The following is a 26,828-nucleotide window of genomic DNA, read 5'->3' on the forward strand; positions in this document are numbered from 1 at the left end:
ATGCCAATTTCTTGGGTAATTTAAGTGCAAAACTTGCACTTAGTTATCAAATCTCCCCAAACATAAAGTTTGCTAGTCCCGAGTAAATTGTAAACAATACATTCAATGTTCTAGGAAATTAACAAAACGCAAGCGGTGGAAGAGCGTAATCACTATGGTCTCAAATATCACATGTCTAAGGTGTTCATGTTAGATGCATGCACACATTACTTAACAGTTCACGTGTGTGTGTGGATCTCCAATCTCGTCTACCTGACCCAACATAGCGATAGATTTAAGCTATTTTACCTCATAAAAACATAGAATGCTTAACTCAAGTTTCAAACTATCATACGTGGAAATAATTATCTACGCACAGAGATCTCCAGGACTTTTGGTTAAACATTTGGTTCAAAAGATATTAAGGAGAATCATACCAAAGTGTAACGTGATGTCATGAGATGTGTACGTGTAAATGGTCAAATTCCATACTTGTTGACAATGCTTTTGAAATGTCCATAGAATTAACTTTAACGACTCTTCTCCACTAGTATATTGGATACACATGACTCGGTTAATAGGTCTTGTAAGCTTATATCGTTAGACTACGGCTCACGGATTCAATAAAGGTATGGAAATCAAAGATAAGAGAAACAAACAAATAATATTATTTTTTCAACAATTTCTCCATCCTTCAACAAGGATGGATTGTTGATGGTGGAGATGAATATGTTGAGACAAATGTTGAAGATGTAAGGGAACTTCACGAAGAAGAATTTGTATCGGATGAAGAGGAGGAAGAAGCCATGGATTTTGAGTTTGAATCCGATACAGAAGAAGTATTGGAAAAATATGGAGATGAACTAGAAGAGTTAGATGTTTAGGTTTAATATCAATATATTATGTTGAAAAAAATGTTGAACAAATTTAATTTTCATTGTACAACGGTTCTAGTAAAGTAGTAAACTGATGTGGATGAATCATATATAAAAATTATTAATATATATTTATTATTACAATTTTAAATTTTATAATAATATATATTTTATATACAAACATAATACTCATGAACCACTTAATGAATTTAAGCTTTAAAAAAAACCGCCTAGACAACCGCCTAGGCCCCGCCTAGTCGCCTAGGCGCTAGGCGGTAGGTAACCGTCCGCCTACCGCCTACCGCTTTTTAGAACACTGCCTGTGATGCTAAATAGACAATGGAGATCTAGATTTTTAGTGATTCTAGCATGACATTGACTGACAATTTTGCAAACACAGAGACTAGGCACATTTTTTTCATTATCTTTGGGCCTCTTTTCATTATTTATTATCGATTGTTAGCCCATTGAGCCTCAAGTTGTGTGAGATGCTTGAAATTTTCGTGTGCTTACCTCATATATCATTTTGGTTGAATAGTGCATGTGATTGGTTTGTATGAGATAACTAATGGATTTACGGTAATCTAGAACTTTCTTGAACACTTTTCGAGGCGAAATACGGAAAATATATGACATAGAAATGATTTGGGCAATCTTTGGAACCGGTTGAGTCTTTTGAGCCTACAAAAAAAAATGAAATATCTATAGTGTCCCATTTTGAGCCTACTAAAAATCAAGTGGAGTGTGTCAATGACATACAATTAGCCCCCATTTGTATCTGTTAGATATCCCACATCAACTACCAAATGAATTTTATACACTTAATATCCATCCTAACTTTGAGATAAATAAGTTCATTGGTGTTGAAATGATTCAACCACTCCTTGAAATGAAAAAGAAAACAAATGTGTATAAAGGAGTTGAAAAAGAAACAAAAAAGATAAACAATGAAAAGAATGAATCAAAAGTGGTGAAGAGAAAAAAAATTGGGAAAATGAGATGTTAATGATGAGAAAACAATAAATGGATGGTGAATGAAAGAAGAATGAAAATGAGTGAAAATGATGAAATCCAAATATTTCTCTAAAATTTTTATTTCTATACCCTTTATTATAGCCATGAACCGTAGCCTAACGTTATAAGCTTACAAGACCTATTAACCTTTTCAAATTTATCCAATATACTAGTGGAGAAAAGTTGTTCAAGTCAAGCTAATAGATACCTGAGAAACATGGTTAGTGGGTGTTGTGAATCTATTTGGGATACTTTTAGATACCTGAGAAACATTGTTTAACATCATTAATTTTTTTGGGGTACTTGTGTTGAATATCTTATGAGTCAAATAATCACCATTAAAGTCCTTTGTGATCTATGTAAGTGAATTTGCATCTTAATGAAGTGTGGGTTGAACAGAGCTGAAGAGTTCTTGAGTTTATAAGGCGAGTGGGTGTTGTGAATCTATTTGAGCATTCGATTGGGTAAATAAACATTGATATATCACACACGCATGTGACTCTTGAATAATTGTGAATTACATGAAAATGGATAAGTCGGAGGCCAAGGTTAATGTTTGCATATCCATGACTTATAGTTGTTAGCAATAATTCTTGATTGAGTTCATATTCTTATTTTTATTTTTGTTTTGCTCGGAACTAGAAAAAGTTCAAATTTCGGAGGTTTGACAAGTACAAGAATTGCAATTAATTTATATGAGAATCCATTTGAATTATGTTAGTTTAGGAATATATTACGCTTGGTTTTTTTTTTTTGTCGTCCAGGAGATGAACAACTATTGGATGGTTGATGGCAATTAGAGGTGTTTTTGATTGTGAACTATTGGTGAACAAGAGCCGCAGCGCCAAGGATCAAGCATTGCAACGCTAAGGCTTCAAAGACCAAAACTAGCACCTAGGCGCCACAGCCGAGATCACCGAGCATCAAGCGCCTAGTCGGTAGACCATCAGCGCTGCGATGCTAACCCTCGACCGGATGGGTGCCTCGCGCTAGACCACCAGCGCCGCAGCGCTAGCACATGTGAAGACTCGACAAATGAGCTTTTGTTTACGGCCCGGACAAAACATAAAAAGAAGAATAGGGTTGCAGATGAAGACACAACAGTTTTTGGGGAGAAAACGCGAGAGAAGACACAAAGCTCACGTTGAAGACAATCTGGAGCGCAAGGATTGATCACGAAGATGAAGAACGATGAATCTGGGGACAGAGATGCCACTTCGGATTTGCCATCTAATCTTTCGCCTTTTTTTCTTGTGTTGAGATGTCTAGACTTTCAAACATGCGTTGTTTTTGTTTAGATTTCATTATATACTAACTTTTTCATTCTAGAGGATGATGTAGCTTTGTTGACAATAATTTTGAATCAGTTGTTTATATGATTGAATTCTCTTTGGTTTAATTGTGTTTTCTAGTTGTTATTCGACTTTAATTTACTGACCATAAATGGTTTATTATCTGATTAATTCTACAACTCGGGAGAGGGAATAGTATTATAGATCATTAGAGACACATCGTTAAATATTTTATATTGTTCGGAAGGCATATAACGTTAGCGGGGCGACGTAAGAACATAGTTTGCATATATCATCTGAACTTAGATTCTTATTAAGAATGTTTGAATCAAAGTTTGAATAATACAATTTATTCGTCACTTGGGAAATGAAGAATAAAAGAATTAAGTTTTGTTTGCTATTAAATGTTTGGAATTCATGAATATAAATGCAACCGGGAATGGTTATCGTGGAAACTAAGTGAAGTCACTCCTCTAGATATTTTCTCTCATTGATATTTCTCAATTCGGTGATTCGATTAGTATTTAGTTGCAATTAATTCGTGTTAAATATACCAAACTTTTTATTGAATCTTCTAAATAAAGTCGTGACTATTTTAATTATAAGCACTGATATACTTTTATATATACACTCCTTGTGGGAAAGATATTTTACTCTCTTATATTAAAACTTGACAATTGTGCGCTTGCGAGCATAAAATAACGCAACAAGCATCGTAAAGCAATGTGTCTAAGATCTATGGGTGATTGGCTATAGGGCAAGTGAAAGGTTTTCAGGGTAGGTTCCGAACAAGCCTGTAACGTGCGAAAAACCAAACCTACGTAACCACATGTATGCAAAATTATTTTAATTGCTTAATTGTTTTATTTAATTGATTTTAATTTTAAATTCTAGCATGATATTTACTATATAATTAAAGGATTATATGACATGATTTCATGAAATTCAAGGATTTTACCCCAATATTCGATAAAAGGAAGTGGAAATGAGACCGGGGACGACCAAGACTAGAATAAATATTTTTCACTAAATATTTTCAAGGCTTCCTAATATGATTAAATTGATTTAATTTTCCTAAAAATATTAGAGTTCGAATTATTTTATGACTTGAGCTCGATTTTTCCCGGGAAACCGATTTTGGACAAACAATGAGTTTTAAAATATCAAAAATATTATTTTTGGGAAACTAATCTTATAAACTCTTATGTTTTAATTAAATAAGTGTTATAAGACCCAATTTAATTATTTAAAGTAGACCCAATTACCCTTAAGCTTACAAGCCCAAAACCAAAGCCCATTAGCACGTTGATTAAATTATAAATAAGGACTCATATGCTTTCTAAACTTGTTATTTAGCCTTGAAACAGCCGAAACACATAGCACACACACCCCTTAAAAATCGAGATTTTGAGGAGGAAGAAAGGCTAGGGTTCTTCGTCGTCCGGTCGTCCAACTTTGTACCCTCACCGACGATTGAGTATTCAAGCGTTATAAACCCAAAGGTACGTTCTCTAAACTTTTTAAAATATCATAAGAATCATAATATGTGTGTTTAATTGATTCTGTATGAAAAAAAATATAGGTGTTCGATTATTTTACGGTATGATACATATTTTCAACGTTTTTACAATTTTACGCTCGTTGATGAAACATTATGATTCCCGAGAGTTAAAGCTGCCAATATATGATTAAATATGAAGTAAATATGAGAATTTAAAAAGAAAACAAAAGCTAGAAAACCGTGGGAAACAAGAAGAAAGGAACCGTGGGTTGTTTGGATTGTACAAAATTCAAGGGACTCGGCTAGGGAGCATGGGGTCATGGGGCTCGACCAGATCTCGATGAAGGCTCTTACTGGTCATGGTTAGGTCCTAGAAAGAGTTCTAGGAGGGCTAGGGCTCGAGTCATGGGCTAGGGAAGAGTCCACGTGAAGAGGGACTCTCCCCCACGCGTGGGCTGGTGCAGCAGCAGCCATGGGGCTCGCTGCTAGGGCTTGGGTGGGCCAGGTGGGTCCTATAGGGTCTAAGGAAGTTGGGCAAGGGCTGGTCCATGGGGTGGCACGGCTGGGCTCGCCACTGGCTTGGCCGCAGAGTGAGAAGCACAGTCACGCGCAAGCTGCTGTCTTCGGTTCTGGTGGCTCGTGCGTGGGTTCAGGGGCTGGGCTCGGCTTAGGCGGGGTCTGGGTGTGTTTCAGAGTTGGTTAAGGTTAGGTGGGCTCGGTGGTGGCTCGTCTGGAAGAGTCCTAGTGTCACTAGGAGTCCTAGTGCAACTAGGATACACACATACACACATGCATGCAAACGGGTTGAGGGGCAGAAGGGTTTCGAGCGAGTTAGGATTTTGTTCTTTGGGTCAAGGCTGGTCAAGAGGGTCTCTAGGTGGGTTGGCTCGGGTTTGGCTTGACCATGGCTCGAGTAAATAAGGAGATGACTCGGTATGTTCGATTATGGGTCGATTTCGAAATTTAATGAACAAAAAATTGGAACCATGAGTCCACGGGTGTGGTTCATGGATCACAAGGGTAGTTTAGTTAATAAAAATGTTATGTTTAAAAATTGGGATCAAAATAATGAGTTTGGAACTTATCCGGAATTTAATCGCCTCTCCAATAGTTAATTAAAGAGTTAAATGAAAAGCCTCGAATTATGCCGAAGAAAATTATGAAAAATTATATTTAAGCATAATTAATTATTTGGGATAAGCCCATGTTATTAAAATCAAGAAAAGATAAAATCGAGAATTTTTACCTCTAGGGATAAAACGGTAATTTTACACTTAGGAAAATACGTTAAAGCTTGGCAGCGTCCCGAATGATCATATCGCATGATAAATGATATTTTATGATTTAAAATGATGATTTTGATGAAAATATGGTATTTTATGAATTATGATAAAGTTGTGCAATTTATACTGTTTAAAATTCTATTTTTGGAAAGTTATGATATTTTATGCCGTTAAAAAAATGAAAAATGTTTTGAGAGATTTGAATTGATTGTGACTAATGATATATGATTTTGTGGGGATGTTGTAAGGGGAAAAAGGCTCAGAGAGAACCCATTTACGGGAGAAGGCCCCAGAGGGAGCTCATTCTCCGAGGGAGCCCATCAATCATATTTCCACGGTAGAGCCTAGTGCCCACCCCCATGGACCATGTGGAGCTGAAGACTGATCAGTCAATTAAAATGATTTATGATATATGATTTATGCATAAATTATTTTTAAATAGTTTATTTATGTTTAAAAGCTATTTTAAAATAAAAGTATGATTTTTAAATGTCTGTGATTGCATAAGTATTATTTGATACTCATGTTTAGAACGTGCTGAGTCATTAGACTCACTAAGTTTGTATGATGGAGGACTTGATGATATATGGGAGGCGCTGACGATTGAGTGGATCGAGTGCAGCAGTACACTCCCGAGGGACCTTTATGTTTCCGCACTAGCTTGTTAGATAAAATATTTAAAAGATTTATTGTTAAAGATTTTAATAGAGATATTTTTATGCTTTATTTTATTGTTAGTTGATCTTCTTGAAAGGTCGACGTAGGATTTTTAGTTAGTTGAAGATTTAGGGATTTATTTTACGCACTTGACATTTCAAAGGTTGATTAATTATGATTTATGAAAATGTTAAGTTATTTTATTTAGTATTTTCGAGTTTATGATTTATGATTTTTTTTAAAAAATAGAGGTCGTTTCAAAGCCAACTTGTGACTTGGACTTTATTGACTCTAATATAAAATGATCTTTATTTTTTTTATTATTTTACAGTTTTATCCAATTATAATATTTATTTTATCTATTTACTCATTCAATCTGCATAGATAAAGTATTTTAATATATAATAGGTATAATGAGATATGCCTCGCAACGTAAAATCATGAAACTCATTAGGAAGTGTATAATATATTCTAAACAAGTTCCCAGGCGAATCAACAACCTAAAATAAGGATAAATGTCGCTTCAGCTCCAGACTAGCTCATGTGCTGTAAACGTCATGTTTCATTGGTAAGGACATGGAGAGGTTCATTCATACAGATGAGTGATCATTAGGTGACGAGGTTGGGTGTAGTTTCGAATACGTAGGAGCAAATGCATTACAATATGGGATTTCCCGTGTGTAAGACCAACTGAAGTAAATTATTACAAACTATTGTAATACATCGAAGTCATACAGATGAGTGATCATTTGATAATTCACTGATCAACTTTCCCTCGGACTGTCCAAGTGGTTATCACTTATCGAGTGAAATAGTATTCGGTTATGGTTGTACACCATTATTTCCTTGACACGAGACAACGTAGAAGCTCTATGTACTAGCATGCACTTTGATCCGTTTACCGATTCCATTGAGGATCATCAGGTGACGAGGTTGGGTGTAGTTTCGAATACGTAGGAGCAAATGCATTACAATCAGGGATTTACCGTTTGCCTATGAGTGAAGATATCTTATGTGATGTGATAAGTTAATAGTACAAGATATCTTTGGCAAGAGTAAGACATGTAAATTTTGGAAAAGTGCTTCCTCGGTTACACATACCATGTCACTATTATTACTCAAAGATACATCACATCGTTATCGAATTCATTTGCAACTATCGATATACCAATTTTTGCAGATTCGATCTGGATATATGAGTTGAAAGGACCATACTGTACGCTAACCACGACTTAAGGTTCTTGAAGGCACTATCAGTGACACCTAAGGGATCATGGGGAAATGATACTAAACGCTCTTACCATGATCCTATGGGTACAATCAGAAATGAGTTCCGGCATTCTTGATCAAGGGGTTGATGAAAAAAATGAGACTAAATTAGGGTAAGCCTGAATAAGATTAAATGTTATTTTGAATCACTTGGAAATGTGAACTCACAGCTAGTTGTATTCTGAACCATTGAGAGCCACACGAGTATTGGATTTCAAGTTCCCGTTGAGAAAGTCAAAGTTCAATGAGTTGAATTGTTGTTTGATAGAGATCAAATAGAATGTTTATAAAGCATTTTATAAGATGATTCCATAAGATGTAAGTTAGCTTAATTGCAACTTGAGTAAGGAGAGTGGAACTGTCTGTTTTAGTGAAAGAGTTTACAAAGTTGGCAGCTGGTAGATATGGACAGTGAAAATTTTGATCTTCGCAATTTTCAATTTTAATTATCAAAATTTTCAATTTTAATTATATGAACAAGATTTGTATCCTTGGTACATAGGCTCAATTTTATCGTCGATCGGGGTTATAATGAATTCAAAATTATTTACCTAGTGAGTTAGGAATTTACTAATTAAATAATAGTATTTGTAATAGTGATAACTAATATGTACAAAATTCTCTTAAAATAATCTAAAGAGTCTAGAATTAATTAAGTAATAAGTAAATTAAATATATTAAATAAATTTTATTTAATCTTAAATAATATGTCTATCATATGGGATGTGAAAATTTAAAATAATGGAAACTAGGAATCCTGATGATTGAGGGATTCTTGATGGATCAAAAATCACACTCTATAAATATTTCATGAGGGGTCACATGAAACAGACACGAATTTTTGCGCACAAGTTTTGATTCACAAAATTTACCCCCTCCCCTCTCCACTAAAAGTTTCTGCCATCATTCCTTCAAAGAATTTTCGGTCGTGCTCTTCCACCACCGACGTCGCCCATTGTCGCTGCACCGATTCCGGATTTTGGAAATTTGGACGTCCTAGTCTCAACGCAGAAATTGTTTGGCATCTCTAGTACGATCTAGTACGATCCAAACAATGAACTAAGTCTCTAGTCGTGGACTTAATTTGACGATCAAAATGAGGAAGATCCGTTCGAAGGGATTTGCAAGAAGTGCTATATCCGCTTGAAAACATGAATAGTCGGAGCCAACGTTTAAAATGCACAGGTATATAATCTAAACACTCTATGGATGTTTTAATTTATACGACGCCCAATGAAAGTTTCTAATGTCGAAACTAAAATTTTTAAACTTCCGTTACGCTTTAAGTGTGTAAAACGGTGCCCCATCACTTGTAACCCTACATCATATAGATGTGCAATTCTCCATGTATGGTTGCTCTTTCGTCTATACCCTTTAGTCCAACTATACACACGCAAAACATACATTTCCTTTTCAGCTTAAACAATCAATTATTGTACAAAAAAACATAATATTGAATTTATTTACCAAATTTATTAAAGCTTACTTTTGCTAGAAGAACGAACTGTCTCCTTCAAATCCACTTAATTGGTTCCTTTTGCTGTATGGGCATGAAGTCCATAGACCTAGAAAAAATAAAGAGAAATCTAACAATTAACATCTAAATCCGAACCAAATAAGTATGAGATCTCCTATCTAAGTAATTTTCTAACATACACTGATACACACACATATATACAATATGTATTGATAAACAAGACACATTTTTTATTTATACTAGTAATAGTGGCACACACTATGCTTGTGTATACAAAGATTTTACGTATAAATTGGACAAAAAAAATTGGAATTTCTTGAATTTTATGCACGTACACCAATATTTTAAAAATCAATACAAAGGAAGAAAACTAAAAAATAAAAACAAAATGTGGAAAATGGAAGCTGAGGGAGTTTAATGGGATAAAAAACTGCATTACGATTTGTAAGAATAGGTGGAGAAAGTTGACAGTTTTTTTTATTACTATTTTGCCCTTGAATATGTGACTTTCACATTAATATTTGAGATGTTTATGTATAATTATATTCGTATAATCAGGTTGGACCAAATAAGTGTTGTGATATCGTTTTCCTCGTGTCCAAAACGAAGCGGAAGTTTTAAAATTTTTATTTTGACATTCAAAATATTCTTTGAACACTCGTATGGTTTAAATTAAATAAACATACATAGGATGTTTAGTATTGTTTAGTATATACCTTTGGTGAATAATTTTGATCACTTGGCTCCAACTAATCCGGTATTAAAGGATATAGCTCTTGTTGTATTTTCCTACGAACTTTCTTCGATCTATTAATCCGGTCCACGACTGGAATATTTATTCATCTTCTAAATTGGACTAGAAAAATAGAAGATATATTGCGTAGAAATATAACAATAAGAAAATATCGACTCGATTACTATTAATTAGGACAAACCGAATTTTTCTTGCAACAAGAAAAAGATTTCGAGAGCAGCACTCCGATTAAACCTTGGGAAGAGCCAATCTCTATATCAAAAATTTTGGATGCAATTTTTGTAAATAAGAATCAAAATTCTTATTATTATTTCTTATCTTTTATTTAATTAATTAATTAGATTAATTAAGTTAATTAAAGATTCCAAAAAATGCATGCCAAAGAATAGTCAATCTCGATTTTAGTTTTTTTTTTTTTTTTTTTNATCAAATATCATCGATGTGATAATTTCAAATTGTTCGTAATTATGATACATACTTTAGTTTCGAGATCACCAATGTCTAAATAAGGCAGGTGTACTTCCTTTGACTATCTTTAGCAGTCAAGCTCTCAAAATTTCTATAATCTTTTATAAACTTTATTTATAAGCTTATCGATTGATCATATCAAACTTATTTCTTATAAATTCAACTTGTTGAATTCATTATCTCAACGGGAACAAGTAAATCAGCGCTTGTGTGACCCTAAATGGTTCAAAGATACAACTAGCCGTGGGTTCACAACTATTTGTGATTAAGGACAATTTTCTTTATTCGGGCTTACCCTAATTTGCTCACATTTCATGCACCAACATTTGATCATGAGAATGTCAAAAACCATTTTCTGATTAAACTCATCGAATCGTGGTAAGAGCGTCTAGTAGCATCGCCCCATGATTTCCTAGGTATCACTAATAGTGCCTGCAAGAACCTATCGGTTATGATTAACGTACAGTGTGGTCCCTTCATATCATATATCCTGCTCGAATCTGCAACCATTGGTTCATCGAGGATTGCATATTGATTCGATAGCTATGTAATACAATCATGAAATATTCATAGTGTCATCGCATGCACAACTAGGGAACTCTTTCCCTAATGTACATCTCACACTCTGCCCAGAGATTTCATTTACTATTATTTCGTTAGATCACATAGGAAATCCACACCCATAGGTAAGCGGTAAATTCCCGACTACAATGCACTGGTTCCTACACATTTCACAATTGCACCCAACCTCTACACTTTATGACCCTCGTGGAGTCAGTAAATGAGTCAAAGCACAATCCTAGTATGTAGAGCCTCAGTGTTGTCTCGGGTCGTAAGGACTAATCATGTACAATCACAAACACAAACTTTTCCTCTCGATTAATTATAACCACTTGGAAAGTCCAAGGGAGGGTTGTTTGGTACAATCATTTTATGATTAACCATCTGTATGATTGGATATCTCAATGTCCTTACCATGAAACATGGTACACAACATCACAAATACTAGTCTCAAGCTCAAGCGGCCTTTATCCTTATTTTAGGCGGCTGAATCGACTAAAAACAAATTTAGAATATACAGTGTTTACAAATGAGTTTCAAGATCGAATTACGATTCATTGGTATTAAAGCATAATCAAGGACTTTATCTATACTGATTTCATGGGTATGCAGATAAAGTAAAATGAAACAATAAAAAGTTAAATTATATTAAAATAACGATTGTTTATTACACTTGAGTCAATAAATTCCCTAGCCAACCGTTGGCTTGCAGCGCATCTACTCTAACAATCTCTCACTTGCCCTAGAGCCAACTACCCATAAACCTTAATCTCATTGCTTCGCGATGCTTTTCAAACAATTCTCCTTGCGATGACTTTGTAAGTATATCAGCAACGTCATCTGCAAAGGCGACTCTTTTGAGTGATATATCACCTCTTCCCACAATCTCCCGGATGATGTGGAATTTCCTCAGTACATGTTTGAATCGCTGATGAGACCTTATGTCACGCCTTGGGACGGGGTTGATCGACATCGGCGTTGCTCTCAAATTTACATTCGAAAACAAAGAGCCTCAGAAGTACAGAATTTCAGAAACCAGTCTTTTATTCATAATACTGAATATTCATTGTCTGATACAACTCAAATAATAATGTTTTACAGCGAAAATGTAAAACCCAAAAATACAATGTCTGAACAGATGCAGCGGAATATAAAATATAAATCAGAACTCAGAACAACAATCTTCATCACCAGCCCCAGAACTGGATCTGCTCCTCTTCTTCTAACATTTCTTCAATATTCTTATCTGAGATGGGTTTGGTGGGTGAGTGATATGGTTGTCACTCAGTAAGCAGGGGCAGGAATAACTCCCAGTTTTCAAAAACCATTTTTACAGAAACAGTAATACAATAATATACATAAAACTCTTATTTTCAGAACAGGAATCAGAATTCAGAAATCGCACGTTTCAGAACAGAAATCAGAATTAGTAAGCACTAAACACGTTAGTGAATTGCATGGCTAAACTGATATCAGTCTCCTATATGTTCTCTCCTCTAAGGGGTAAGGCCAGAATCAGAAATCAGAATTCAGAGATGTTCAGAATATATATTCCTATCTTTAGTTCACTAGGGAGTTTCAGTGCTTCAAAATCATATATCAGAAATCAAACATTCAGAAAATGTGCTTTAAAACAGAAATTATAAAACTGATTTCAAGATATTTATACATAAGCCCACTTACAGTAATTTGCTAGAGTTTCGGTTGAAGTCTACTGGAAATCTGGTTGCTTTCGCTACTGGATTTTGCTGCTTGAACAAAGGCACTCTCTCTTGACTTGAAAATTCAAGTGATAATCTCAAGGTTTGTGTAACCCATTTCAGAGACTTGAGGGTGTTATTTATAGGCCAAATTTTAACTGTTAGCCTCCCTATTAATGACCATAATTTGCCATTAACAGCCTTTATTCCATGTTAATGCTTCAGTTACAAGTCTAAGCTGAATCAGTAACTGTCTGCTGGAATCTCGCTCTTCTGCTGCTGGATTTTATCTGTTGTCTGCTGTTGGATTCTAATCTGCTGGATAAGTATCAGCTTCTGAAATATTAGCTTCTGTACCAACTTTTGAAATATTAGCTTCTGCTGAAAATTTTGCATTGCTGCTGAAATGCTGGAAATTCGGGTTCTCACACCTTAGTTACTTTGCTTGTGCAACGGCACCAATATTTTCGTAGTACACCGGGACTGGATCAACTCCATTGGGAATAACGCCCAAATTTTGGACGAAATTCCTCATTCAAACTGCCTCCTTTGCTGCAGCAGATGCAGCAATATATTAAGCTTTAGTGGTGGAATCCGCAATGGTGTCTTGTTTGGAACTCTTCCAAGAGATAGCCGCACCATTGAGCATGAATACGAAACCAGAGGTCGATTTTGAATCATCTACATCACTTTGGAAGCTAGAATCAGTGTAGCCTTCCAATTTTAACTCTCCACCCCTATAGACGATGAACAAGTTCTTATTCCTCTTTAGGTATTTAAGAATATCTTTCACAGACTTCAAATGCATTGAACTAGGTTTCTCTTGATATCTGCTTGTAACACTCAGAGCGTAAGCAACATCAGGGCGTTTTGATATCATATCATACATGATACCACCAATTGCTGACGCATATGGAATACGTGTCATCATCTCTATCTCTTCATCAGTCTTGGGGCACATTGCTTTAGATATATTAACACCGTGACACATTGGTAAGAATCCTCTCTTGAACTCTTCTATAGAGAATCTTTTCAGAATGATATCAATATAAGTTGCTTGGGTGCACCCAAGCATCATCTTTGATCTATCTCTATAGATTTGTATAATCAACACATAGGATGTGTCACCCATGTCTTTCATGGAGGATTTACTTGCTTGCCATACTTTAGTTAACTGCATTAATCCCACATCATTCCCAATGAGCAGGATATCATCAACATAAAGTAATAGAAATATCACTGTACTCCCACTAACTTTCTTTTGCACACATGGTTCCTCAGGATTCTTGACAAAACCAAATTCTTTGATGGTGTTGTAAAATCTGAGGTTCCAAATTCTGGACGCCCGCTTGAGACCTTATATTGATCTCTAAAGTTTGCATACCTTATACTCACTTCCTACTGAAGTGTATCCCTCAGGTTGAGACATATAAATATCTTTTTTAATGTCTCCAATGAGGAATGTTGTTTTTACATCCATTTTTCATATCTCATAGTCATATCATGCTTCTATTGCTAGTAGTATTCTAATGGATTTAAACATAGATACTGGTGAAAAAGTTTCTTCATAGTCAATTCCTTGCCTTTGAGTGTAACTTTTGCAACCAGTCTTGCTTTGAAGGTCAATACCTTCCAATCCACCTCAAGCTTTCTTTTGCATATCCATTTGCATCTTATACGATTCCCTCAGGTGGATCCACTAATATCTAGACTTGGTTTGAATACATAGATTCCATCTCAGACTTCATGGATTCATCAATCAGTATCTGGATCACATCCAACACAAGGCTCAACATGGCCTTGTTCATGAAGAAGCGTATATCTAGCAGGTGGTCTAATAATCCTTTATGACCTTCTAGGTGCGTGTACTTCAACTACTGATTGTTGGGGATTAGGTTCCACTTCTATAGTTGAGGGAGTATCTTGAATTTCTTCAAGTTCTATCATCACGTATATTCTATCTAATAGAAACCCCTTCTCTGAAAAGGTGGTATTTCTTGAAATAAACAATTTTGTTTCATTGGGATGATAGACATAATATTCAACAGAATTCTTTGGATATCCTACAAAGTAGCACAAAATGGATCGACTATCCAATTTGTCTCTCACTGTCTGCTTCACGTAAGCAGGACATCCCCATATTCTCAAGTAAGAATATTTGGGAGTTTTTCCCGTCCATATCTCATATCGTGTTTTATCCACTGTTTTTGTATGGACATTATTTAACAAAATTGCCGCAGTTTCAAGCGCCAAGCCCCAAAATGACGTAGGTAATTCGGTGAATCCCATCATAGATCGAACCATGTCTATCAAAGTTCGATTATGACGTTCAGAATCACCATTCAATTGCGGTGTTGCTGGTGGAGTCCACTGTGAGAGAATCTCATTCTCTTTTAGATAATTCAAGAATTCAGTACTTATGTATTCTACACCTCGATCAGATCGAAGTGTCTTAATACTTCTTTCTAATTGTTTTTCTACTTCTAATCTGAATTCTTTGAATTTTCAAATGCTTCAGATTTGTGTCTCATCAAATAGACATACCCATAGTCATCAGTAAAGGTAATGAAGTAGGATTACCCATATTTTGTGCTAACACTTAGTGAACCACAAACGTATATGTGGATCAAATCTAATAGACCATGTGCAATTTCCACATTTCCCTTACAAGGAGCCTTGGTCATTTTTCCTTTCAGACAAGACTCACAAGTAGATAGAGAATTTATGTTTGACAAGTCAAACGTGCAATCTCCCACTAGTTTGTGCATCTTTCTTTGGTAAATGTAACATAGTCTAGCGTGCCATATTTGTGCGGGATTTGGATCATCTAATTTTCTTGTGTTTGTTGTTGTTTTCTTTTGTGCTTGGATATTGTTCAACGGAATATCTTTCAATTTTAAGTTATAGAAATCGTTCATTAATTCGCGGGTTCCTATCAAACATTCATTCTTGTAAACATTGCAAACACTTTTCGCAAAAACACAAGATTAATCATCTCTATCAAGCATAGAAATAGAAATAATGTTTTTAACCAATTCAGGAACATATAAAACATATCTCAAAAGTAACTTAAAATTATTGTTCAAAATCAAAGTAATGTCTCCAATAGCAGTTGCAGCAACCCTTGCTCCATTCTCCAATCTTAGAAATGTCTCGCCATCTCTAATTCTTTTGCTTTTTGCCATAACCTACAAATCATTGCATAGATGATAACCACATCCGGTATCCAATACCCAAGAAGAGGAATTAATTGAGACATTTACTTCTATGTAAAATATACCATGGACAGAATGCTTCTGGGCAAGATACTCCGTGCAGTTACGCCTCCAATGTCCAGGCTTGTTGCAGTGGAAACAAACATGTTCTGACTTGTCGGGCTTTGAGAGCTCAGAGTTGGTTTCTTGTATGGCTTCTTGTTGGTTTTGTTCTTCTTTGGTGGTGCAGAACGCTTCTTACCTTCATTTTGGGCTCTCTTTTTCGTACCGGACGATAAGCCCACTAGAAGAACATATTTTTCTTTCTTGATTGTGGTCTCATAAGTAGTAAGCATGTTGACCAACTCTTCAAGGGATTACTCAAGCTTATTCGTATTAAAATTAATCATAAATCCATCGAACGAGGGGGCGGTGACAGCAAGAGAATATCGGTCGAGAGCTCACTAGGAATAACCACGTCGAGTCCCACCAACTTCTCAATGAGCCCAATCATCATAACACCATGCTCATGGACCGAAGTCCCATCTGGCAAACGTGTAGTCATGAGTTTCTTAACAATAGTCTCTCTGAGCGAGTTTGTACACCATACAATTCTTTCAGAAGAAGATGAATGTCTGCAGCATTCATAGCCTCCTCGAACCTCCTTTGAAGTTCATTCGACATAGAAGCCAACATGTAGCTCTTAGCCTGAAGATCATGGTCCTACCATTTCTCAAGCTTAGCCAACTCAGTCTCACTGACGTCCGAAGGTGCTTCCCTCCGTGGCTTCTTATGAAGCACATACGCTATCTTTTCCGAGTTCAGAACAATCTTTAAATTTCAAACTAGTCATTATAGTTAGGGCCAGTCAACTTGTTTTGATCGAAAATGATTGAAAGCGGGTTACGAGTTGTCATCGTAAATATACCGAAATGGAAACAGAATAATGGTCACTGATTATTTTAAAATAATTTTAAGATATAAAATATGGATTTTATTTTATAAATGTCTTGAAACGACATCTACTTTTTTTTAAAATCATAAACTTAAACTCGAAAATACTAGATAAAATAACTTAACATTTTCATAAATCATAATTAATCAACCTTAGAAATCTCAAGTGCATAAAATAAATCGTAAATCGTCAACTAACCAAAAATCCTACATCGACCTTTAGCAGATCATTTAACAAATAAGGCATAAAAATATCTCTAATAAATCATTAACATAAATCTTTTAAATCTTTTATGTAACAAGCTAGTGCGGAAACATAAATGTCCCTCTGGAGTGTACCGATCCACTCGATCCACTCAAGCGTCAGTGCCTCCTCAAATCATGCATCATACAAACCTAGTGAGTCTAATGACTCAGCACGTTCTAAACATGAGTAGCAAATAATATATATACAATCACAAGCATTTACAAATCATACTTTTAATCAAAATAGCTTTTGAAAATAAATAAATCATTTAAAATAGCTTTAAGCATAAATACTCATGTACAGAAGATCCTTGCTGCTCGCCTACTACAACTCACGCTAAGAGACTCCTAGTCAACCTAGGACACTTCCAGCCAATCCACAACTGAACCAACCTGACCCTAATCGACCCTGGACCACGTCCAGACCCAACCAAGCCCATCCCAGACCCTTGACCAATGCCGCGAGCCTCCTGCAAGTGAACAGCAGCATGTGCGCCCTTGTGTTCTCAATGTTTCCACGTTTTGCTCAAGCCTTGTCGAGCCACCCTGCACAGCCCCATGAGCCAACTCCTGACCAACCTCCCTTAACCCTGCTGGACCTACCCTGAGCCACCCAGCCCCAGCAGCGAGTCCCCCCTTGGCTGCTGCTGCACTCCTTAGCCGCGAGAGGAGTCCTTGCTCTAAGGGACTCCTCCTAGGCTGCAACCAAGGAGTCCTAGCTTCTTCCTAGCCCTGAAACACAACCATAGCCAAGCCCCAACCAGCCCTGGACGAGCCCCAAGTGACCATGCACCCTACCCAACCCCATGACTCAAGTGCAACCCCAAACAAACCCTCGGTCCACTCCTCTTGATTCCCTCGGTTTTCAGCTTGTTTCCATTTTAAAAATTTTCATGTTTTAACCATATTTTATCATGTATTGGCAGCGTACTCGTTGGGAATCATAACGTGTTTCATATTTGCGTAAAAACATCATATTTTTGAAAATAAATGTTCTACTGTAAATATATTCAAACTTCTATTTTTTCCATGCATAAACAATTAAATCATGCATATTATGATTTTTATGATGTTTTAAAAAGTTTAGAGAACGTGCCTTCGCGTTTATAACGCTCGAATATTCAATCTTCGGCGATGGTGCGAAGATGGACGACCGGACGACGAGAACTCTAGCATTTTCCTCCTCACTAATTCTCAAAAATACTAGTGTGTGTGTGTGTATTTTTTGGCTTAATCATGTGAATTATGGTGTTTTGAAAGCTTAGGAGTCCTATTTATAAATTAATTAACAAGCTAATGGGCTTTGATTTTAGGCTTGCAAGCTTAAGGGCAATTGGGCCTACTTTAAATAATTAAATTTGGCCCAATAACACTTATTTAATTAAAACATAAAAGTTTATAAAAAAAATTTTCCAAGAATAATATTTTTAATCTTTTAAAACTCCTTGTTTACCCAAAACTGGCTTCACGAGAAAAATCGAGCACGACTCGTAAAATAATTCGAACTCTAATATTTTTAGAAAAATTAAATCATTAATCATATTTGGAAGCCTTGCACATATTTAAGTAAAAAAAAATTCTTGTCTTGATCGTCCATGGTCTCTTTTCCCCTGCCTATTATCGAATATTCGGGTAAAATCCTTCAATTTCATGAAATCATATCATATAATCATTTAATCATGCATTCATATCTTTAATCATTTAATAAATATCATGCAATAATTTAAAATCAATTAAATAAAGCAATTAAGCAATTAAAATAATTTGCATGTGTGTGGTTTACGTAGGTTGGTTTTTCGGATGTTACATTTCTTTTCCATTATTTTGACATTTTCATCACCCTCTGATAAAAAGGGAAATCGTATTTCCTTAATAGGCACGTAGAGCCCAATTAGACAATTATGTTCTCGAATAATATCAGCCAATTATAATTTCTAAAAGGTAGAATCCAATTGCATCCTTATGCAACCTCTCCGCGTTTCACCTCACATTTAATAAGGGCACAATAATATAACGTCGTTTACTTTCACGTGTCAAACCGACCCATTAATATCAAATTGTAGTGGACGGTCGCCATGAGTTTCCCCAATAATATGAGCCGAAGTCATATCGGAGTTCCACTCAATTCACATCATATGTCCGGTGGAAGTCACAGCTTTCTGGCTTCCAGGCCTCCCCGATAATATGAGTCAGACTGTCCGCGGGTAGCGTTCAACATGCAACCACGGTTCATGGAAGTAAAGAATAAAACTCTTTTAATTTTACTTTTGCGGTTTGATATAAATTTTGAATCTTATTCAAAATGAGGGATTTTAATTTTGAAATTGTCATATCGTTTTAATTTAAAATCGCGTATCATAATATGACATTCAACAATAAATAAAGATAATCGATCACCAAAACTATTAGATCCATGTGAGCCAGACATGGGTCCAGGCCCAAAACCTAGGTGAATGCAGGGATGCAAATGCAACTTATTACAAGAGCTTCTAATATTTTACATGTCTTCATCTAGTAAATCGCGCCCACCATCTTCCAGTTTCGATCTCCCTCTATTTCTAATAATTACATTTAAATAGTCATGACACATAAAAGATACATCTAATGAGATGAGAACGGGCCAAAAACCAGACCCACTTTAATAATATCAAATATTAACAAAATGAATTAAAACATTAAAATATCCTAACATACACCTAACACATTAGGTAAAACTCTCGATCAATATCCTTCAAGCATTTAATATCAAATACTAACATCAATTAATTAAACAACTTTAATTAATTGATCAAATCATGTATCTTGTAATTTTATCACAAACCGCCACAATTACTAAAGAAATTAAAAAATTAAATAACCTCCTATTATTTAATTTTCAATAATAATTGGTTTCTTGTAAAACTCATTTTTATCATAAATAATTAAAATCATATTCTAATTATTTATTTTTCAAGAAAATATTTATAATTTTACCAAAAATTAATTTTAAGAGAACTAATCAAATTTCCACAAAATTCAAATTTAACTCAAATTAATTTGAAAATTATAAAGATCCCACCGGGCCTAAAATTCCATGCAGCGTGAACAATAAACCTTTTTGATGAAAAATATGTGCTGCCCGGGACACTATTCACGCTGACCGCAGGCATTATTCACGGGTAGCGTGAACAACAACTTTTTTTTTCCGAAAAACAAATTTTAAGAGGCGCGATTTCTGGAAAAAATTTCTTGTGCGGTTAGAAATAAAATACTCATCATGATAAGAACCATACGATAAATATAACATGGCTCTGATACCACTGTTATGACAATGTTTTATGTTTACTCCACGTGAACTTCTGAATATTCACGTGAAGGCTTCAGAAAAGAAAAACGAATGGACAAAAAAAAGCGAAAAAAAAATAGATATTTACAGAGTCCGTTCTTGCGAAGCACGGACTGGTGCTCCACGTGGGAGCGTCCGCACTTTGTAAGCGCGGACGCTCCAACGTGGACCACGATCCGTGCTTACGAAGCATGGACCGTGCTCCACGTGGGCACCGTCCGTGCTTCATAAGCACGGATTGCCGTAAAATTGTAAATCTTTCTTTTTTAAATTAATTTTGAAAAAAATTTAAAAATTAAATTATTTTTTAAAAAAAAACCCAATTTTTTATTTGGAAATTCAAAATATTCTTTGGACACTCGTATGATTTAAATTAAATAAACATACATAGGATGTTTAGTATATACCTTTAGTGAATAATTTTCACTTGGCTTCAACTATTCCGGTATTAGCAGATATAACTCTTGTTGTATTTTCCTACGAAATTTCTTCGATCTACTAATCCGGTCCACTTTGAACTCATGCAATCAGCACAGATAAAGTAAAATGAAACCATAAAAAGTTAAATTATATTAAAATAAAGATTATTTTTTATATTTTAGTCAATAAATTTCCTAACCAACCGTTGCCTTACATGACATCTACTCTAACAATAAGTTAGTGTCAGACCCTTTTGCTTTATATACTAGTGAAATATGTATATATATAAGATAAAGAATATACACGTGAATGGATGCATGTAACACAGCATACTAGAATATAATTTGAAAACGAACAAGGATATATGTATGTATATATTATATCACATGTGTCTGTATCTTTATATTTCAATCGTTGTTCTTTGTTAAGGATGCACCTTATTCCAAAAATTTATCCAACATTGTTTTACTCAACAAGTCATTCTTCTACTTATAGACTCTAATATCACATCCCAAACCCAAAAACACGATATCAACAATGTTCTTAAATTTTAAAAAAAAACTTTCATCTATAAATATATACACACACACAATGAGAGTAGGAGAAATCCATCTAGCTAAAGTAGACAAGTGGAACTCTAACACAAGACCATTTGGATATTGAAGCCGCACATTTGCCACTAGCAGTGGCGGAGCCAGAAATATGTCTCTGCATGTTCGGGCTAGGATTTTAAACTATAAAATCTTGTGATATTTTAAATTGATCCGCCCATGCTAATATAATATTGTTCAAAAATTATACAGAATTTACATATAAAAAAAATTGGGCCCATGTGTAAGCATGTGACTCCGCCACTGGCCACTAGACTAAGACTTTTAGCAAATTTAAGGCTAAAAAACACAGCTAAATTGAAAATCGGTTTATTATTTTAAGCCGAAACATGGAGTCATTCAAATTCTAACAAAAAAATCCATAAATAAATACATTTTTAGTTGTCTTCAGTTACTAATTGATAATAAATTGTAGTTGCAGTACAAAACCTAAAATGGCATGGATATAGCAGAAAGGGGGTGAGTCCACGCTACACCCAGTGAGTTACACGACATGCCTTTAAAACAGTTGGATCGTGTGAACCTCTCTTTTTTTTTTAGGGCACATTCCTTATCTCGAGGAACCAATGACAATTTATAAGTGACTTGGAGAGTACTGAATTCTATTTTGAAATTTCTTGCAAGGAACTTTTGTTGTTTGGATGTAGATTTTAGAGTAGGTCTCTTGTGAGACGATCTCACTAATCTTTATCCGTGAGACGGGTAAACCCTACCGATATTCTCAATAAGAAGTAATACTTTTAGTATCAAAAGTAATATTTTTTCATGGATGACCCAAATAAGAGATCCGTCTCACAAAATACGACCCGTGATACTGTCTCATACAAGTTTTTGCCTAGATTTTATAGGTGCTGAAAGTTTGACTGTTTAGTTTTACTACATATAATAATAAAAAATTTAGTGTCTATAATTAATTCTTTATTTAATAATCTTATTTCTCATTGCTATGGCCGTGTAAGATTTTGGGTTTGGATTTGTGAAACGGGTCTTGATTTTGATCACATTTATTCAAAAGAATTATAATTAATTTCTAGAATTATGATATCAATTCTAGTGAGTGGGCCTTATCGGTCACTAGGCCCAAATAAAAATTATTTGGGCTTTAGACTTTGGTTAGCTCCAGTTGTACAAGGCAAATACCGACATATCCACTTTCCTATGAATTAATCGTATTCCAACGAAATTGTGTGAAGGATTTTTTTTATAAATTCAAAATATATATGTAAATTTGAGAAATAAATATTTTAAAATATGAAATATAATTATCTTTTAACCTGTTTGGCAGCTTAAACATCACGTTTTCGTTTTTTCAATAGGAACAATTATTTTCTTACCGGATGTAGTGTTTGAAAAGAATTAATGAAACAAAAAATGCCATGATTTTTGAAGTAAAATATATTTCCTTAGGTCTGAAAATCTGATTCAATTACGAGTACACCACAGGAGTTTGAAAAATTAAATTAAAAAACTCAAAATATGTTGAAGTTCATTAATCCATCCAGCTCTTCTATTTAAATAGGATTTATTACACTTCATATTTCAAAAATATAAATGATTGCCACTTATTAAAATAAAAATTATTTAATATATCTTCACACATTTCTAGATATACTAATAAATCATATGAATATTTTTCTTGTATGCGATATAATTTGTTGTAAATACTTTTGTTTCAAAAAAATTTAGAGATCATATTAAAATTAAGAACTTGCAAGACTATGTTTTATCAAATATTTAATTTGGCCATTATTTAAATAATAATCCAAATATGTTAGATATTATTTTAAAATATTTTTAGTAATTTTTACGCAATAATTAAAAACTCAAGTGAGTGGGGGACCGTGAAACAACGTTATACTGTGTGCAAAAGGTAAAAATATCAGCAATAATTGTGAAAATAACACAATAATTCAAAAGGGAAAGACATTAAATCAATAATCCGTAGAATCACATCATTCCTCCCTGAAAGCTTTGCTGGCTGTCTGGCCGAGTATGGTAACTTGTCTTAAATATTCTTTATTAAACTTTATAAAAATAGTGACAAAATAGAGATCAAATTTGTCACTTGATTGTTAGTTGAAATATTTGCCATTTATTTTTGTTTATTCGTCATCACTGTATAATTTCATTAACTTTTAATTTTTGGTTGTATTCTATCAGGAGAAAAAAAAAATAATGAGAAAATAGTCAAATTAATCACATAAGTCTGGTGGTCCTAGTATGACAACTTAAGTAATATTATGAAAATAAAATATAAAACTGGACACTGAGATTTACGTGGAAAACTTTTAAAAATTATTATGGTAAAAATCACAAGTAAGATGAAAAGAATTTCAACTACAATAAATTATTTCCCCCTGCCACAGCATTAATTTTGCCGAAAAAGTCAACTTGTTTTAGGTTTTGTCTTCAAGAATGTCAAAATTTGGTATTAGTGTAGCAAGTGTGCATTTTTTTTTTCAGACTTAATCTCATCGGAGTGCTGGCGTCGTGTTGGAAAATGCTTATGTAGTGTCGGATATTTTATTTAGCACAAGATATTGATGCATAGTGTGTCTGACGTCATGTCAGCATACCTAAAAAAATAATATAATAAAAACTAAAAAAAAAAATTTACTGCATTAAATTTCAATTTTGATGAGTTAGAAGATGAAAACCAAAAACATGATGACTTAAAAGATTAAATTGGTTATTTAGTTATTTTAGAAATAACTAAATAAGTATATTTTTAGGAATCAAAAAGCATTTTCCCGACGGAAGTAGACGCATGTGTATATATTTGGGGAAAATAGTTTTGATTGTTAAAATTAATTGTAAAAATATAAGTATAGGACTTAGTACTTTTCGATTTACCAAAAAATTATAGTTTGTGGAATGATGTAGCTCGAATATTTTAAATCATACAACGGTCAAACGACACGCTTCAATTGTTTTTCTAGCTTAGTCAGTTATTGTACTCCAACAATCTCCCTTCCAATACGTGCATTCCATGTGGATGGAGTTCGTGATTTTGACTTTGATATCAATCGTAAGATAGAATATTTGTCGATTAACCAAAATATATAAGTGATAGTAATTATATAACTCAAATATATTAAATTGTGTAGCACATCAATTATCACACTTTGATTACTCTCAAAACATGTGAAATTATTGCACCTTAGCATAAGTAAGTAATACTCTATTATCAATGCATGTTACTTTGTAAAATTAAATAGAAATAATTAATAAGACATTTAAGAAATTAAAATGAAATGATAACAGGAATAGTAATGTAAATTAAAAATATGTAGAATATATATAAGTACAATTAATAAAATAAATAAGACCACTGAATTTATTTTACGAAAATGAAAGAAAATTTAATGTTTAATATGAAAAAAACAGGTCATTTAATAAGAAGAAATTGCATTCATCACAATAAGAAAACAATATTAAATAAATATAACATTTTTGGGATTGAAAATGTGTTTAGACGAGTGAATAAATATTTTTATTATTTTATTGATTTCGAACTATTCTTAACGGTTTTCAGGCAATTAAGAAGTATTTTTGAATAGTTAGACTTGTTGGACCACAAGAAAGTGCAAGTACGAAAACGATTCAGCTTGATTAGTGATAAATTATACTAGGAGATTTAACAATAAACGGCTTGAATAAGACTTGGGCAGGAATGTAAATACATAATGTAATGACACAAATATTTTTATGGATGTTCGGAGATACTCCTACATTGGCACCTCTTCTATTACTTAGAAATGTTCCCACTAAAATAATTTGGTTTTACCAAATCTTGTAACAACCCACTTTAGTTAGAAATTATTATTGTATTACAGAAACTCTTAATGATCACTTTACAATTCTGGATATTTAATAACTCTTGGTTTACCAGACAGCAAACACAAAACTCAACGGTCAGACTTGACGACTTGAGCTGTTAGAGTAGCACAGATTGATCCTTGATGATCTAATATGATTTTGATAACCGTGTACTTAAATGAGTAGCTAAAATCAAAGGATTAAGTGTGCTCGAGATCTTTAAAATATGCATGCTTAAGAATAGTTGTAGTTGGTCAAGAGAGTTCTTCATGCTTGAAATATGCATATATAGAGTTAGAAAGCTTCAACAGTCGGATTTTTTTCAATGATCAGTTGTACTCTTTTCGCAACAGAATGAAAGTGCCACTTTTATATTATTAAATGTTCATTAACGCTCCTTGTGTTTTTGCGAATTCAAGTCTTTTTCATTCCATAAAGCTGACACATCATGTCTTAGTTAACTAGCTTTATGTCATTTGAGAGTTAATATTGTATTGTGTGATCTTTCCAAATGCGGCAACTTATTGAACGGCTTGATTTTATTATCATCTTAGATTTAACTTTTTTATGATCGTGACATTACAACTTTATTTTCAATGGTTTGAATAATTTGGACTGCCGGGTCCATTTTGATAGATGATAGATTTGCAGCTGAAGTTCTGATACTTTTGTGTTATGACTTCTTAGTCTTAACATCTTGATCTTTTTAAGCAGTGTCTAAATGTATTGATCTGGTCTAGCGGTCCGTAACCTGAAATACATTTTAAAAATGATTGGACCTGATAATCTCGATGTTGTTATTTTTCAATAATCAAAACTTAAGGGCACTTGAAATATTCTGACACACATGTAAATTGAAAAAAAAAAGACCTTCTGTGTTATTTTTAAGAAACTTCATATGTTTTAAAATTTATAGTTAAAACCAAGTCTGAAAAATCATTTCCCTAAAACCCCACAAGCTTTTTCATATGAAGATATAAATTTAAGAAAAAATGCAATTTTAGTCATGTAAGTTGACATGTTTTTTGTTTTAGTACATTATATAATTTGACAATATTTGTTTTTCATCCAATAACTTGATTTTATTTTTTTGGTCTTTTTTTCTCCTGAAACAACTACATCTACCAAATATTACTTTTTTTTGGCATCAATGCTCTTATACATGCCTCATATGACGCCAATAAAATCTATATTATATATATTAAAATCTATTTAAGCAAAAATAAAGAGAAATGACAAGTTTTTTTTCTCCCATTAGAAATATTAGTAGTTGTTTTGACTTATTTTTGTTTTATTTTAATATGTATATTTGTTCTCGAAACATGAGCTATGTCAGATATCATCAGTGCCAAATAAGTAATATTCGATAATTAATGTCTTATAGAAAAAAGACAGAAAACAAAAACAAAATCCAAGTTATTGTACAAAA

This window comes from Primulina huaijiensis, chromosome 8 (assembly GCF_012295235.1).
Source record: "Primulina huaijiensis isolate GDHJ02 chromosome 8, ASM1229523v2, whole genome shotgun sequence".
NCBI lineage: Eukaryota > Viridiplantae > Streptophyta > Magnoliopsida > Lamiales > Gesneriaceae > Primulina > Primulina huaijiensis.